At 44.3% G+C, this 13,005-nt stretch overlaps 1 pseudogene; it reads left to right on the top strand.

Annotated features, from left to right (window-relative positions):
• The first annotated feature begins 690 nt into the window (after window positions 1-690).
• LOC100993599 (eukaryotic initiation factor 4A-II-like) lies at window positions 691-1,451 on the top strand (annotated as a pseudogene).
• Window positions 1,452-13,005: the final 11,554 nt, after the last annotated feature.

Raw genomic sequence — 13,005 nt, 5'->3', positions numbered from 1 at the left:
GCGGCCGCAAGACCCGCCTTGGAGCTCCACGAGCCGGTGCTGCACACGGCAGAATCCCCTCGACGTGGGCCCGCAGAGCCGGGGACAGAGAGAGTCTGAGCTCTGTTAACAGTGGTGCTGACTTGGAAGGTGCCTCGTGTGCGTTGGGCCTACAGGCCACGTCTCCTCCCACCCCTGCGCTGTGCCGTCCTGCACGCGGGGATGCGGGTCCCTGCGACCATCTCCCCTCCCCTCCTGGCCCCACTGCAGCCACACCAGGCAGCGGAGCCCGACCCCTCTGCGGACCCGCGCGGCCCAGTGGCTGCTCAGACTAAGGAGCACAACAACTATCGGGCAGCTCTGCCTCCTTCTTCCACGGGTTATTGGGGAGGCGACAGGGCAGCCCCCAGAGGAGCGCCCCAGCCGGGCCTTCTTATCCTGCGCCGGGCAGCTGTGCTCTCGGCCCGTGATGGCCATAGATTTGCCTTGTGGTGTTGGATCAGGAACTGTGTCTGCTCTTAAGTGCTTGTGTCATCCAGAATGTTTCATTTTTTAAGAAAATTGGTCTTTTCAGTTGGGTGTTGAGTGGTTTTCCAGATCACGTCTGATGGATCCTCGGATTATAACAGAGAACATGGCGGCCCAGAGGGAATGGACCCAGATGGTGTCATCTAGAGCAACTGGGATGAGATTGTTGATAACTTTGATGATATGAACTTAAAGGAGTCTCTTCTTCGGGGCATATGTGCTTATGGTTTTGAGAAGCCTTCAGCTATTCGACAGAGGGCTATTATTTTCTTCATTAAAGATCCAAAAAGTAATTCCGGCACCTGGAGACTATATGGGAGCCTGCATTGTCTTGCTTGCATTGGTGGAACCAATGTTCGAAATGAAACGCAAAAACTGCAGGCCGAAGCATCACATACTGCTGTTGGTACACCAGGGAGAGTGTTTGCTTTGTTAAACAGAAGATATTTTCTCCAGAATGGATCAAAACCTTTGTTTTGGTTGAAGCAGATGAAATGTTGAACCAAGGGTTTAAGAATCAAATAATGAGATTTTCCAAAAATTAAATACAAGTATTCAGGTTGTGTTGCTTTCTGCCACAGTGCCAACTGATATGTTGGAAGTGACCAAAAAATTCATGGGAGATCCAATTTGAATTCTGGTGAAAAAGGAAGAATTTAACCTTGAAGGAATCCGTTTTATATTAATATTGAGAGAGAGTAATGGAAGTTGGATACACTTTGTGACTTGTACGAGACACTGACCATTAGACAGGCTGTTATTTTTCTCAATACAAAGCACACTGTCAACTGACTGAGAAAATGCATGCCGCGGACCTCACAGTTTCTGCTCTGCGTGGTGACATGGACGAGAAGGAGAGACATGTTATCATGCGGGAATTCCAACCAGGGTCAAACCGTGTTCTGATTACTACTGACTTGGTTTGTGGGACTGATGTGCAATAAGTGTCTTTGGTTATAAGCTATGATCCACCTACCAATTGTGAAAACGACATTTGCAGAATTGGCAGAGGTAGTTGATTTAGGAAGAAAGGTGTGGCTATAAACTTTGTTACTGAAGAAGGCAGGAGGATTCTTGGTGACACTGACACTTTCTACAGTACTACAGTGGAGGAAATGCCCATAAATGTGGCTGACCTTATTTAATTCCTGGGATGAGATAGTTCTGGATGCAGTGCTCAATGTTGTTGAATGGGTGATCACAACCTGCATTATGCCTCTTTCTTTGGGAATATTTGAATCTTGTCTCAATGCTCATAATGGGCCAGAAATACAGATTTTGATAGCAAAGCAACATTAGTCATGAGGTCTTGTGAGGAAAGTCATTGGCTTTATCCTCTTTAGAGTTAGACTGTTGGGGTGGGTATAAAAGATGGGATTTGTAAAATCTTTCTTCTTTAGTAATTTATTTCTTAGTTCTGTAGAAATGGTTGTATTCAATGTTCTCTATCATTTAATACTATACTTGTGGACTAAAAGATACAAGTGCTGTATAAAATCAGCTAACTATGTTAAATGACCATATCTGTCTTTACTGCGTTTGTCATTAGCCTGAGTAGAAAGGCCTTTCAAATTGTTTTTTAAGAAAGCATTTGAATGCATTTTGTTTGGTATTGTGTTTTTTGTTTTTTGTTGTGAGACAGTGTCCCGCTCTGTCACCCAGGCTGGAGTGCAGTGGTGCCATCTTGGCTCACTGCAGCCTTGACCTCTTGGACTCAAGTGGTCCTTCCACCTCAGCCTCCCCAGTAGCTGGGACTACAGGCACTGGCCACCACACATGGCTGATTTTTGCATATATTGTAGATACAGGGTTTCACCATGTTGCCCAGGCTGGTCTTGAACTCCTGGACTCGAGGATCCTGCCCACCTCAGGCTCCCAAAGTGCTGGGATTACAGGTGTGATTACTGGCGCCCAGCCTTTGGTATTATATTTATTCAATAAAGTATTTAATTAGTGCTAAAAAAAAAAAGAAAATTGAATTTGTTTCCTTAAATATCCTTAGGTTAAGATGTTAGTTTTCATAAAACATTGAGAAGCCTCTGCCAATTTCAATAAAGACCTGACTTGGAAAAAATATATATGTATACACACACACACACACACACACACACACACACACAATTCCTATATAATTTATATTTTTGTTGCCGTGTTGAGTGGGATGATTCCCCTTTGCATTTTCTAGCTGAATAATGATGATATAGGAAAGCTATTGATTTTTGTAAATATGTTTTGTAACTGGTGCATATCTCTTTTTTGTTTTAACAAGTTAAAGAAGCCTGGGCAACATGGCGAGATCCCACCTCTATAGGAAATTTAAAAAATTAGCCAGGCATGGTGGCATGGAGTGAAGTCTCAGCTACTCGGGAGGCTAAGTGGGAGGATTGATTGGATCCAGAAGTTTGAGGTTGTACTGAGCTATGATTGCACCACTGCACTCCAGCTTGGGTAATAGAGCAAGACTCTGTGAAAAAAACAACAACAAAAAACAAATAAGTTAAAGAAAGTAACAGCCCTGTAATCCCAGCACTTTGGGAGGCCAAGGCGGGCGGATCATGAGGTCAGGAGATTGAGACCATCATGGTTAACACGGTGAAACCCTGTCTCTATTAAAAATACAAAAAATTAGCCGGGCGTGGTGGCGGGCGCCTGTAGTCTCAGCTACTCAGGAGGCTGAGGCAGGAGAATGGCGTGAACCCAGGAGGCAGAGCTTGCAGTGAGCCGAGCTCTCGCAGCTGCACTCCAGCCTGGAGACAGAGCGAGACTCCATCTCAAAAAAAAAAGAGAAAGTACCAGCTCAGCAACCACTTAAGAATGCTGCTCTATAATAAATAACGTATGATTATACACACTTAAATTAACATAAGCTTTTTAGTAAACTTTATTTGAATATCATTTGCCACATATTGATGTTTTTGTCAAGAACAGACCACGTATACAATGGTGGTACCATAGAATTACAATGGAGCTGAAAAACTCCTTTTTTTATTTTATAATTTTAAAATCTTATTTCATTTATTTTTTATTATTTTATTTCTTTTACCTAACAGCAATAACTTAAGCAGAAAAATTCCTAATGCTTAGTGACATCTTGATGATCCTGACCCTGTGTAGGTCTAGGCTAATGTGTGTATTGTGTCTTAGTTTTTAACATAAAAGCTTAAAAAGTAAACAATAAAAATTTCTTAAAATAGAAAAAAGCATATAGAATAAAGATATAAAGAAAAGTAATATTTTTGTACAGATATACAAACTATTGTGTTTTAAGCTAAGTGTTATAAAAGAGTCAAAAGTTTAAAAAATTTTTAAACGTTTATAAAGTTAAAAAGCTGGCTGGGTGCAGTGGCTCACTCCTGTAATCCCAGAACTTTGGGAGGCCGAGGCAGGCGGATCATTTGAGGTCAGGGGTTCAAGACGAGCCTGGCCAACATGGAGAAAGCCCATCTCTACTAAAAATATAAAATATTAGCCGGGTGTGGTGGTGGGTTCCTGTAATCTTGGCTACTCTGGAGGCTGAGGCAGGAGGATCGCTTGAACCCGGAAGGTGGAGGTTGCAGTGAATTGAGATCCCGCCACTTTACTACAGCCTGAGCAACAGAGTGAGACTCTGTCTCAAACAAACAAACAAACAGAAAAACCCAAAAAGTCAAAAAGTTACAGTAAGCTAACGTTAATTTATTACTAAAGAAAGAAAAATGTTTTTTACGAATATAGTGTAGCCTAAGTATAGGGTGTTTGTGAAGTCTGCAGTAGAGTACAGTGATGTTCCAGGCCTTCACATTCCTTCAGAGCAACGTCCAATCCTGCGAGCTCCATTCATGGTAACTGCCCTATACAGGGTTATCATTTCTATCTTTTGTACTGTATTTTTACTCTATCTTTTCCATGTTTAGATATGTCTAGATGCACAAATACGTACCATTGTGTTCCAATTACCTACAGTATTCAGTACAGTCACATGCTGTACAGGTTGATAGTTTAGGAGCAATGGGCCATATCATATAGCCCAGGTATCTACGAGGCTATACCATCTAGGTTTGTATAAGTCCACTGTGTGGTGTTCACACAATGACAAAACCTCCTAATGACACATTTCTCAGAACATACCATTAAGCGACATATGACTGCTTTTGTCATTAATCATATTTAACAATAAGAATTACTGTCTAAGAAGATTCCACTAAGTGACAACACTGTATTTGACACATTACATATGCAATCTCATTGAATGCTTGCCACAACACTGTGTAGTAAGAATCGTCATATCCATTTTACAAATGAAAAACTGAGGCTCAGAGAAAATCAGTAACTTCTCTAAGATCATAAATTTCTACTCTGTTGCTTTGTATAGAACTTGTAAACATACACCACCTGTTCTCAAGTTTTAAAATTTTTACCGGGCATGGTGGCTCATGCCTATAATCCCAGTGCTTTGGGAAGCCAAGGCAGGAGGCTCACTTGAGGCCAGGAGTTTGAGGCCAGCCTGGGCAACGAAGCATTTGTCATTAATTATAGAGACCTCATCTCTACAAAGAAATTTTAAAAACTAGCTAGGCATGGTGGCACATGCCTGTGGTCCCAGCTACTCAGAAGGCTGAGGCGGGAGGACTACTCGAGCCCAGGAGTTCAAGGTTGTAGTGAGCTATGATGGCGCCACTGTACTCCAGCGTGGGTGACAGAGTGGGAGCCTGTCTCTAAAAAAAAACCTAAATAAATAAAACTTAATTATAAAAGACTGTAATTCGACTTTGGTAGTCTAAGATAAAGAGAAGTGAAGAGGGCCCAACGTGGGTGAATTTCTGCAGTGCTGTGTTCTTAAAACCTGGGTTTTAGCGTGCACATCTTCCTCTCTATAATTTGACTATAGTTTGAGACAAGGAGGTGCGATGTTGTTGTCTGAAGGTGGCTTCTGAGTCCATGAGTCTATGAATGTCTTATCTGAGTCTCAAAAAGCTTTAATTTCTCAGTGTGGTGAGAAAAAAAACTCAAAAGAAAATTATATTGATCACTTCCCAGACTCAAAAGTATTAATATTTGCCTTTTCTGTCTCTTTTATTTTTGTCCAAGACGGAGTCTTCCTCTGTGCCCAGGCTGGAGGGCAGTGGCACAATCTTGGCTCACTGCAACTTCTGCCTCATGGGTTCAAGCAATTCTCCTGCCTCAGCCTCCTGAGTAGCTGGGATTACAGGCATGCGCCACCACACCCAGCTAATTTTTGTATTTTTAGTAGAGATGGGGTATTTTTAGTAGAGACCACGTTGGCCAGGCTGGTCTTGAACTCCTGATCTCAGGTGACCCACCCACCTAGGCCTCCCAAAGTGCTGAGATTACAAGCATGAGCCACCGCGCCCAGCCTGCCTTTTCTTTTAAAGTCTATTTTAAGTTGTGCTAAGGCTTTATTTCAAGGTGTCTCATAAACGCTACCTTTCTCCTTAATATTTTCACTTTGTTAGCTACACTAGAATTAACTCAGACCTGTTAGCAATGAGACTATCATGTTCTTCCATTCTCCTGAAGTTGCCCGTTCTCAGGCAGAGATTGTGACAGTTTTATGAGGTGGTGCCATTTCTGGTTTTGTTTGTTTGTTTTGTTTTTTATGAGACAGAGTCTTGCTCTGTCACCCAGGCTGGAGTGCAGTGGTGCAATCTTGGCTCACTGCAACCTCCACCTCCTAGGTTCAAGCGATTCTCTTGCCTCAGCCTCCCTGGTAGCTGGGGATACAGGTGTGCACCACCATGCCCGGTTAATTTTTGTATTTTTAGTAGAGATGGGTTTTACCATGTTGGCCAGGCTGGTCTTGAACTCCTGACCTTAAGTGATCCCACCTGCCCAGCCTCCCAAAGTGTTGGGATTACAGGCGTAAGCCACTGCACCCAGCCCATTTCTGGTACCTAAAGCTTTTGTGTTTCTTTCTCTCTCCTCCTAGTCTAACACTTTTAGAAATTTTATCATTTCTTTTTTCTTATAATGAAATACTTAACTCCAGCTTTTCATAACATGCCAGGTATGTAACCAAAAAAGGTGCTTTCTCCTTCTACTTGGAAATTATAACCTTTCTTTCTTTAAGGCAACTCTTCTCACAGCTTATGTTTATGATCTTTGTGGTAGTCTCAACTCAGAGTTGCCCTTAAAACAAAGTAGGGTCTACCAGTCATGTAAGTTATTTGACTTCATGTAGACACACAGGAAAGGTTGATTGTACTGAACTCAGGCAGGTCCGTTTGTTGAACTGAAAGCCTGAATCTAGCCAGTGATATTTCCAACCCAGTTCTGTTGAGAATTAGTTAATAACCTTCAGCTTGGTATAATGCTTATAAAATTTATTAGATTTGAATAAATAAATTGAAGAGAACCCTGGTTTGGAAATTCAAACATACATATACGCGACTATGGGAGAGAAAGGTACAATGAACTGTGATTTTGTAAAATGTCACATTAAAGAATCATTATTTTATAACTTTAGTGGCTTTAATAAAAGCTGCTAAAAATAAACTCAAGACAGGCGTGTGCCACCACACCCGGCCTGTAGAAATTCTTATACCCTCCCCTCTCCCCTCTCCCCCTTTCCACGGTCCCCCTCTCATGCCGAGCCAAAGCTGGACTGTACTGCTGCCATCTCGGCTCACTGCAACCTCCCTGCCTGATTCTCCTGCCTCAGCCTGCCGAGTGCCTGCGATTGCAGGCGCGCGCCGCCACGCCTGACTGGTTTTCGTATTTTTTGGGTGGAGACGGGGTTTCACTGTGTTGGCCGGGCTGGTCTCTAGCTCCTAACCGCGAGTGATCCGCCAGCCTCGGCCTCCCGAGGTGCCGGGATTGCAGACGGAGTCTGGTTCACTCAGTGCTCAATGGTGCCCAGGCTGGAGCGCAGTGGCGTGATCTCGGCTGGCTACAACCTCCACCTCCCACCCGCCTGTCTTGGCCTCCCAAAGTGCCGAGATTGCAGCCTCTGCCCGGCCGCCACCCCGTCTGGGAAGTGAGGAGCGTCTCTGCCTGGCCGCCCATTGTCTGGGACGTGAGGAGCCCCTCTGCCTGGCTGCCCCGTCTGGAAAGTGAGGAGCGTCTCTGCCCCGCGGCCATCCCAACTAGGAAGTGAGGAGCGTCTCTGCCCGGCCGCCCGTCGTCTGAGATGTGGGGAGCGCCTTTGCCCCGCCGCCCCGTCTGGGATGTGAGGAGCGCCTCTACCCGGCCGCGACCCCATCTGGGAGGTGAGGAGCGTCTCTGCCCGGCCGCCCCGTCTGAGAAGCGAGGAGACCCTCCGCCCGGCAGCCGCCCCGTCTGAGAAGTGAGGAGCCTCTCCGCCCGGCAGCCACCCCGTCTGGGAAGTGAGGAGCGTCTCCGCCCGGCAGCCACCCCGTCCGGCAGGGAGGTGGGGGTCAGCCCCCGCCAGGCCAGCCGCCCCGTCCAGGAGGGAGGTGGGGGGGTCAGCCCCCCTCCCGGCCAGCCGCCCCGTCCGGGAGGGAGGTGGGGGGTCAGCCCCCCGCCCGGCCAGCCGCCTCGTCCGGGAGGTGAGGGGCGCCTCTGCCCGGCCGCCCCTACTGGGAAGTGAGGAGCCCCTCTGCCCGGCCACCACCCCGTCTGGGAGGTGTACCCAACAGCTCATTGAGAACGGGCCATGATGACAATGGCGGTTTTGTGGAATAGAAAGAGGGGAAAGGCGGGGAAAAGATTGAGAAATCGGATGGTTGCCGTGTCTGTGAAGAAAGAGGTAGACATGGGAGACTTTTCATTTTGTTCTGTACTAAGAAAAATTTTTCTGCCTTGTGATCCTGTTGATCTGTGACCTTACCCCCAACCCTGTGCCCTCTGAAACATGTGCTGTGTCCACTCAGGGTTAAATGGACTAAGGGCGGTGCAAGATGTGCTTTGTTAAACAGATGCTTGAAGGCAGCATGCTCCTTAAGAGTCATCACCGCTCCTTAAGAGTCATCACCACTCCCTAATCTCAAGTACCCAGGGACACAAACACTGCGGAAGGCCGCAGGGTCCTCTGCCTAGGAAAACCAGAGACCTTTGTTCACTTGTTTATCTGCTGACCTTCCCTCCACTATTGTCCTATGACCCTGCCAAATCCCCCTCTGCGAGAAACACCCAAGAATGATCAATAATAAAAAAAAAGACAAAAAATAAAAATAAAAAAATAAACTCAAGATGGATCAAGGATTTAAATCTAAGACCTGAAACTATAAAAATTCTGGAAGATAACATCAGAAAAACCCTTCTAGGCCGGGTGCAGTGGCTCACGCCTGTAATCCCAGCACTTTGGGAGGCCGAGACGGGCGGATCACGAGGTCAGGAGATCGAGACCGTCCTGGCTAACATGGTGAAACCCTGTCTCTACTAAAAATACAAAAAATTAGCCGGGCAAGGTGGTGGGCACCTATAGTCCCAGCTACTCGGTAGGCTGAGGCAGGAGAATGGTGTGAACCAGGGAGGCGGAGCTTGCAGTGAGCCGAGATTGCACCACTGCACTCCAGCCTGGACGACAGAGCGAGACTCTGTCTCCAAACAAAAAAAAAAAAAAAAAGAAAGAAAAACCCTTCTAGACATTGGCTTAGGCAAAGATTTCATGACCAAGAACCCAAAAGCAAATGCAATAAAAACAAAAATAAATAGCTGGGACTTAATTAAACTAAAGAGCTTTTGCACGTCAAAAGGAATAGTCAGCAGAGTAAACAGGCAATCAACAGAGTGGGAGAAAATCTTCACAATCTATACATCTGCAAAGGACTAATATCCAGAATCTATAATGAACTCAAACAAATTAGGAAGAAAAAAACAAACAATCCCATCAAAAAGTGGGCTAAAGGACATGAATAGACAATTCTCAAAAGAAGATATACAAATGGCCAACAAACATATGAAAAAATGCTTAACATCACTAATTATCAGGGAAATGCGAATCAAAACCACAATGCGATACCACAATGTGATACCACAATCCTGCAAGAATGGCCATAATAAAAACAATTGAAAAATAATAGATGTTGGCATAGATGCGGTGAACAGGGAACACTTCTACACTGCTGGTGGGAATGTAAACTATACAGCCACTGTGGAAAACAGTGTGGAGATTCCTTAAAGAACTAAAAGTGGAACTACCATTTGATCCAGCAATCCCACCACTGGGTATCTATCAGAGGAAAACAGTCATTATACGAAAAAGATACTTGCACACGCATGTTTATAGCAGCCAATTCACAATTGCAAAAATGTGGAACCAACCCAAATGCCCATCAATCAACAAGTGGATAAAGAAACTGTGATATGTATATGTATATATATATATATATATATATATATATATATATATATACAAGGCAATACTACTCAGCCATAAAAAAGGATGAATTAATGGCATTTGCAGCAACCTGGATGAGACTGGAGACTATTATTCTAAGTGAAGTAACTCAGGAATGGAAAACCAAACATCATATGTTCTCACTCATAAGTGGGAGCTAAGCTATGAGGATGCAAAGGCATAAGAATAACACAATGGACTTTGGGGGATAAAGGGGAAAGGGTGGGAAGGGGATGAGGGATAAAATACTACAAATTAGACCAGGCACGGTGGCTCACACCTGTAATCCCAGCACTTTGGGAGGCCGAGGTGAGGTCAGGAGTTCAAGACCAGCCTGCCCAACATGGTGAAACCCCATCTCCACTAAAAATACAAAAATTAGCCGGGCGTGGTAGCAAGCACCTGTAATCCCAGCTACTTGGGAGGTTGAGGCAGGAGAATCGCTTGAACCCGGGAGACAGAGGTTGCAGTGAGCCGAGATCGTGCCACTGCACTCCAGCCTGGTTGACAGAGCGAGACTCAGTGAAAAACAAACAAACCTACAAATTGGGTGCAGTGCATACTGCTCGGATGATAGGTGCACCAAAATCTCAGAAATCACCGCTAAAGAACTTATTCATGTAACCAAATGGCACCTGTTTCCCAGTAACCTATGGAAATAAAAATTAAAAAAAAAAATAAATAAAAGCTGCTGAAACCACTCAGCCTCCTTCACAGTGAAAATGGTGCTATGTTTTTCACGCCTATTTGCAAACTTTGTGCCAAACTAAATGTTAACAAGAACTTTAAAGAAAAGTTTCACCTCCAAACCACAAACAGTGCTCTGAAAGTGCAAAAACAGCAAAAAGTCAAACACAAACAAGCCTAAAGCTTTGTGAGGCCAGAAGAAACCACAGGTCATAGAAAAATACACTTTCCCTTTCACACTCTCAGTATCATACTCGGGGGCTGTCATGAGAGCGAGGGTGTCTGGGCTTAATACAGTCACCTTGCAGCACCTAAGCCATGACACCTCAGCCATCTGCGTGTAGCACAAGGAGGACACCGAACAGGGATGGAATGTGCACATCACTGAGAGCGTTTTTATGTTGACTTTCCTCTCTCTATCAGCACCAGAACGTCTTCCTGTTAGCTTCAGTGGTCTCTGTGTTGTCAAGGAAAATGACCCACAGTAACTGTCTACTCACCAGCTTTGCCTAAGTCACACTTATAAGGCTCTTGATGCATAACAGGCTTATTAGTTTCCAAGCAGGTAGCATTGATTGGTAAAGGAGGAAAAGACTCCCCATTTATACTATCAATCAGCCTCTCTTACAGTAATCTTTTAGGCATTTCAACAGCAAAATAGGCAGGTGTTTACCAAAAAAGCCTTCATAAGCACATCAAAGTTCATATTTTAGCTGCTTAAGAAAAAAAATTAACTATGGGACATTTCCATAAACAATAGACCAGGCACGGTAGCTCATGCCTGTAATCCCAGCACTCTGGGGGGCCGAGGCAGGTAGATCGTCTGAGGTCAGGAGTTCTAGGCCAGCCTGGCCAACATGGTGAAACTCTGTCTCTACCAAAAATACAAAACATTAGCTGGGCGTGGTAGTGCACGCCTGTAATCCCAGCTACGTGGGAGGCTGAAGCATGAGAATCACTTGAACCCGGGAGGTGGAGGTTGCAGTGAGCTGAGATCACACCACTGCACTCCAGCCTGGGCAACAAAGTGAGACTCCATCTCATAAATAAATAAATAAATAAATAAATATTTTGTCTTAATGACTCATTTGCAGAAGTCAATGTATCACTCAAGGCAATGAAGTTTAGCATTATAGAGTTCAAGATCATATACAAAGACCTGTCCTCAAATTCCCCTCAAATGAAAAACAGTATACCAGTAAGCTTAGTAAATAATTCGTGGAAAAAAAAATACATCTCTAGAAAATGATTTTTTTTTAAATTTTATTCATTAGATTGCACTGTTTATAACAGCAACAAATTGGATGCCTGCCAGTAGAAGACTGGTTAAAATACTGGCACATAGTAAATGCTCACTAAATGCTTACTGAATGAATACATGAATGATAACAGTTTCCATTGTTTCCAAAGCTCCCTTGCTTCCCTCCTATTCTCTAGGCTCCTGTTGATTCTGTGAGCTCCAAAAGCTCTCCAGTAAATCTTGTCTCTGTTTATGATTGCAACCCGAAAAAGCTGATGGATACATAATATTAAATGTGGTAAAAAACCAAATTCACTTTATACCAATTCCATTCTACAAACAATATTATATTTCAGTTCAATATAATTATAAAGGTATAGTTTTAGAATTAGTTTGGTTGTTTCCTGATATACCAAATCCTACTTCAACCCTTAAGAGGTTTAAAAATAAAGTGAGGTCTCATCACTTGACATATGTATCAGAATGGAACACTGGTAATTAGAAGACTTATCAGAGATCATAAGCTCCAATGGACAGAGATGTCCCAGACAGTCACAAGGTGAAAAAAGGCACACCAGTGACAATTAGGAAGACGCACAGGTTGGTGGTAGGCATATTGATTTAGTCGCAAGTAGAATTGGCCAAGTAGGACAACGAAGAAGGATACTGAAGGATATTGAAAGGATACTGAAAAACAGGGTCAAGGAAAGCAGAAGGCGCTCTTTACTGGAGGACTTAATACAAAATAGGTAGCAGGGAAACCCAAGATTATCCTATTCAAAATATCGGACCTGAAGGACAGATCTAGTAGGGGAAAGCAGTTCTATGCTGTAACTTACACTCCACAAGTACTGCCATCCAAATAACCTGTATTTGGGCTGGGTACCGTGATTCACACTTGTAGTCTCAGCGCTTTGGGAGGCCGAGGCGGGAGAATCATTTGAAGCCAGGAGTTAAAGACCAGCTTGGGTAACAAAGTGAGAGCCTGTCTGTACAAAATAAAAAGTTAGCTGGGGCCAGGGGCTGTGGCTCATGCCTATTATCCCAGCACTTTGGAAGACCGAGGCAGGTGGATCACCTGAGGTCAGGAGTTCGAGACCAGCCTGGCCAACATGGTAAAACCCCATCTCTACTAAGAATATAAAAATTAGCCGGGCGTGGTGGCGTGCTCCTGTAATCCCCGCTACTCAGGAGGCTGAGGCAGAAGAATTGCTTGAATCCGGGAAACAGAGATTGCGGTGAGCCGAGATCGCGCCACTGCACTCCAGCCTGA

This window comes from Pan paniscus, chromosome 17, assembly GCF_029289425.2.
Source record: "Pan paniscus chromosome 17, NHGRI_mPanPan1-v2.0_pri, whole genome shotgun sequence".
NCBI classification, from domain to species: domain Eukaryota; kingdom Metazoa; phylum Chordata; class Mammalia; order Primates; family Hominidae; genus Pan; species Pan paniscus.
The sequence above is the reverse complement of the archived record's forward strand: the minus strand, read 5'-3'. Positions and strand labels throughout refer to the sequence as shown.